Consider the following 5,367-nt stretch of genomic DNA (forward strand, 5'->3'; position numbering starts at 1 on the left):
TACCCCTGCCTGCCATATATTTGTGTATAGGACAAAGCTTCTTGCACAAGTGTGGACAAGAATCAGAAGAGAACTTCTCTTTCTTGATAGCATTTACATAGTTTGGTCTAATTTTCATCCTTAAGCAACAGAGGGGCTTTTTCTTTCTCATCAAACCACTGGAGTTTGTGGGACACTGATACAAGTTCCTTCCAAACAGGCTTCAAGGAGAGTTTTTCAAAGAAGAAATCCTGGCTACAGTGAAGGACCACATCACCAATATTCCTCCAGGACTTTTAACTACTTGTTATACTAACTCTGGTGTTACCATGTAGAGCTGATGCAGCTGCCTTTGTCACAGCCCTCTATTGAGAAGCAGCCTCTAAGAAAGAGGCAGGAAGCTCTCACGTTCCAGCATGGCATGTGCCATTCTGCTGCTATCCTCAAGTAAGCAGTTCAGCTTGTTAAGAGAAAGCATTTATGATGTGACAGTATCAGCCTTGCTGATTTTATATATATATATATATATATATATATATATATATTGTTCATGATTATATATACTGTCAGTATGAGTGATGGCTCTTGGTGTCTGGCAAGTTTGAAAGGCATCAGGAAACTGGTTGCAAAATATCAATTATTGCCTTTTTCAACTGGTAGGAATTCACTGAGGTAATACAGCAGTTATCCTCATGCATTTCAAGAAGACACAACATCACTTTTATGGGACTACGGATGTGCCATATGAAATGACACTCAGCTGTCCTTATGGCTTGAGAGCTTTAAATGAGTAACCAGAAAAGCCACCTCCTGTCAAAGACAGAAAAGCTGAACCTCAAAGTTCTTAAAAGTCATTGAAAATCAAGTTGATTTCTGGTAATGAAGTATCTGTGCACAAGGACAAAACCTGGAGTGGGAATCCAGGGACATCCCAGCTGACTAGAAGCTGGGCAAACATTGTTTTCAAGAAGGGCAAGGAAGGAGGACTCCAGAAACTCCAGGCCTGTCAGTGTCACTTCAAGTACCTGGGAAAATAATGGAAAAGGGTATTCTAGGAGTTACTGAAAAACACCCGTGGGAAAACCCGGGCATTGGTCACAGCCAGCACAGCTTCATGAGGGAAAGGTCTGCTTGTCAAAACTGATTACTTTCTAAACAAGGGTAGAACAGTCAAGTTTATAACAGCCACTTAAGTTTCAGCAGTCGTGACAGTCTTCATTTGAATACGAGATTCTCATTTACTGGAACAGGCATTGCCTGGTGTAAATTGCAGAGGGGTCCATTCTCAGTTCCAATCTTGCCATGACTTCCCAACAAGTACAATAATGGCCTGAGGAACAGCACTCTGGCACAACCCAGCAGATAAGTGAAGGCAGGTTGGGCACAGATTATTTATTATTCTTTTATCCAGGAGTCAACATCAACCAACTCATGTCACAGAAAGGGCCTATCCTGTACAACCACCATAACTGGCAATTTTTGCCTCTTAAATACAATATCTAAATGGGCAGTCAGCACAGGATGAGATATGCTACACTCCAAAAATACTTCTTAACATGTAGAATAACAGCATGTCCACCTCACTTGTGCGTGTAGAACAGTATTCCTAAGTAATGGTCCAACTTTTATAAAAGTAATATATTATACAGCATGCCATGTATGCCTAAAGACATAGGAAAGGAAAGAACACTGATCTTCCTTTGAAGGCACCCAAGCAGCTGGTGAAAAACTGCAGCAGTGACTGTGGAGGTACAGCAGGATGCCTCAGGAATGAGGGCAGCATGTTGGACTGCCTACACAAGATCCTTGGATCTGCCTGGCAAGGTGGTTTTTATTGTTGTACCCCCAGAATGAGGGCAGCCTCCCTCCACCCCAGTACTGCATGAGCAGTGGGAGAGTATCCTAGAGAGTAAAACACGTGCACTCGTCAGTGTGTATTATGTCAGCACGTAATGTGGGTGCAGTAAATTTGTCTCTTTGGGGAAAACACTCAGGGGAAGTATTGCTTGTGCCAGACAATTTGTTTGGTTTATTATCCTTCTCACACTGATCTCTTGCCAGACTTAGACAGGAGGCTGAGTCCAACCTGCTAAGATCACTCATCCACCTGCAGGGTGTTCTCCAGGGCTCTTTCCAAACTCCACGCTCACTGTGGGCAGCCATTCCAAGGTGAAAACATGGGTTTCCCTCCTCACTCAGGTGACCATCCAGGCACAGAACAGGACAGCACAGCCCCACTGTCCCATGGTAGCCGAGGTATGGGATACACCTCATATAGACTCCAGCTAACAGGCGGGTGTTACAAAACCTTCCCAAAGGTTGTGCCTGTCCACAAAGCAAGCAGGCAAAAGCTATACACAGTAACTCCTTTTTCGATGCAGAAGAATACATTTTCCCTTCTTAAAACAGCCTACTTACAAACCTCTCTGAAGTTTTAAACTCACATATACAGGTATGATAAAATATTTACAGCAAATTATGTTCTTCTGATCTAAGCCTCTAAAACAGCTTTCCACACTCTTGAAGTTCTTGTTTTACCATTGAGAAAGCTGTTGACTTGAAAGCAAATGGTTTATTTTAAAACATATTACAGGCTTTATTTTGAAGTGCACCAAAAAGATGTCCCTTCATCTCCTTTTCACTGTGTTGTTAAAGTCTCTTCTGCCCCTTATATCCTTACCTCTCTTAAGGAGGTTTCCTTGGCATGTTGGCAAAGGGGAGGGTTCTAACGTTAAACAACAGGTATATGAAGTGGGGAATGCACATCAGATCTATTTGGAATAAACATTTGGAATAAAGCCACAAACTGCCAGACTCACAAAACTTTGAAAAACCCTAGCTGTATTTGTTGGGGGCAAATGCTGCTTCACATATGCTAACTCATGATAAATTCTGCTGCAGACTGCTGCAGGGTGGGAAGTAAATGTGGTGGTGATGGATAAGTCACGGGGCCTGCTGTGACAGAGGGGCTCAAGGGCTCCGTGGGCTGGCTTCCAATGGATAATACCAGAAGGCTAAACGCTTTTATTTTAGACTGGGGTAGTGCTAATAATCTCAGCCTTGCTGGGACCTTTTTGCATTCTCTGTGAATTCCTATGTAAAGTAACCCATTAAATTTAACAAGCACATTGCCTGAGTAAGGGCTGCACTGTTCAGGCACTGTGAATCAGCCACTCTTCCTAAGGAAACAATCAGAATAAAACAGTGTGGTGACTTCTCTTTACAAAGATTGTCCACAAACACCTGCTTTCATGAGAGGCCGGCAAGGGTACTGGGCTGTGGTTTTGGCATCCATCAGAGCAGGAAGACTGCTCCCGAAAGCCTCACAGTGCTTGAAGCAGTGGTGGGAGAATGGTGAGTGCTGGTCCCTGCTCTAGGAATAACTGCTGTGAAAAACCAGCAGAAAAAATAAAACAAGCTGCCAAACACATTAGCTGAGCAAGACCACATTTAGGCAAGTGCTGGACAAATTCAGGGAAGAGCCCACTTACAGTCTACTCTTAAGATCAGTGATTCTCGCTGTGTCTTATTTATTACTTGGAGTTTATCAGCAGCAGCCCCCAGACCTGCAAACTCACCCTGAGAGTGACCCAGCAGCCACAGCTCCCATCCAAAGTGAGGTGGAAGTGCAAACAAGCAGTGAGAAGGCAGCTGACTACACTTAGTGAGAAAAAGAATTATGTAAATCTCATGTTTGGACAGGATCACATTCCCCTTGCCTCTGGACAGGGCATGATCACTGTGGCACTACTGAACAAAGACATGAAGACACCCTAAACTTTTCCTCCTTGGTCTGTTTAAGGAAAAAAGATTGATTTTTTTTAAGATAAGAAATAAATTTAACTACATAACATGACAAAGACAGAAGTGAGAGAAGGGTGGCCTTTTTCAGTAAGCAAGGTCCCCAGGAGAACTACTAGTAAGTGGTCAAATCTGCACATTTTACAATACTAGGGCAAGATAACACCACAGCCATCCTCTTTTCCCAAACCACAATATTAGCAAAAAATATGCTCAAAATCAGGGTAGCAGGATGGGAACATAGTCAGGGAACACTGGAAATCCAACTATTTTTTTGATCTTCTGCTGCTTAATCAGGGAGGTCTCCTTAGAGACATCCTAGTGGAGTCTTTATGCTGAGAAAATGTGGGAACACTGCACATGGTGAGGCAGACACAGTCTCAGGCAAAGAGGAGAATTTGCCTGCATTTACTATTCAGATATCCAGCCTGAAGATTTGAGTTAGATCCTCAGATGCTGAGTGCTGATATATAGCTACAGCACGTAGGCACCATTTATAATCTTTTTCTACTCTCTCTCTGCCCGGCCAACCTATTGTAGCCCTTTAGTTTATAGACCTTCCTCCTGAATAATTCTGTGATTATGTGGAGAAAGGGATTGTTGCTGCTCTGTAGTTACAGAGGACACCAGTCCAGCAACACTAGACAGGGCAGAGAGCAGTGGTGTTTCTTCAACATGGCACATTCTCCACTGACCGTAGTATGTGAAAGTGAAGCTTTCTTGAGCAGCCACTAGATCCAATTTCTTGGACTTGGCTATTTCCAGAGCTGTAGGACGCCCCTCCCAGCACAGTGCTGTGCTGCCAGCCCAAGCAGCGCTGAAGATGAAACCTTGATTTGAGGATGGGCTGGCAGGAAAAGGAATTTCCACGGTCTGCAGAGCAGACGATCTGCAGAAGGAGCGATGTGAGCGCTCCCAGCAGCAGCAGTGGGCACAGCAAAGCCCTGATCTGTGCTGGGAGCAGTGTCAGACACTGGCTTCGCTCTTGGAGCTTTATTACCATACCTGAGGCAAGACCAAAGCTACCAGTAATGTTTCAAAAGCCTCAGGTTAAGCTGGTTTAGGCTATTGCCCACAAAATCTTGGAAGGAAGAGACTTTCTCAGAAATCTCTTCTAGGCCATCCAAGGAAAGAACTGGAAAGCCAGCAAGCACTCTGCTGCAGACGCTTACAAAAAAAACACACTCCCTCTTGTACTGACAGATATTCAAGACATGCCTACATGTTAAAACTCCCTTGTCAGCGTTCAGAATAACAAAGCTTTATTTCAATAAATGATTGACAGTGTGTTTTTTTTCTGGGAGAGCAATTCCTACTGCTGTGGCCAGCAATCCGTGCCTGCCATGCCTCACACCCCACCCGTAACGCGCTTCAGGGGAAGCGTCCTAAACCACCGGGAAAATAAACAACATCTTGTGGCCAGCGCTGCACCACGATCGCTGTGAATTTCATAACGCTCAAGGCCAGGAGAAGAACAAAAGCAGAAGCAGCATCTGCTCAGCACACTGGAGCCTCCCCAGGCACAGCCCCAAATGGCCCGGCCCGGGGCCCGCCCCGAGCGCCGCTGCCGCCGCCCCGGCCCCGCCC

Source organism: Lonchura striata, chromosome 1A (genome assembly GCF_050655825.1).
Source record: "Lonchura striata isolate lonStrDom1 chromosome 1A, ASM5065582v1, whole genome shotgun sequence".
Classification (NCBI taxonomy): Eukaryota; Metazoa; Chordata; class Aves; order Passeriformes; family Estrildidae; genus Lonchura; species Lonchura striata.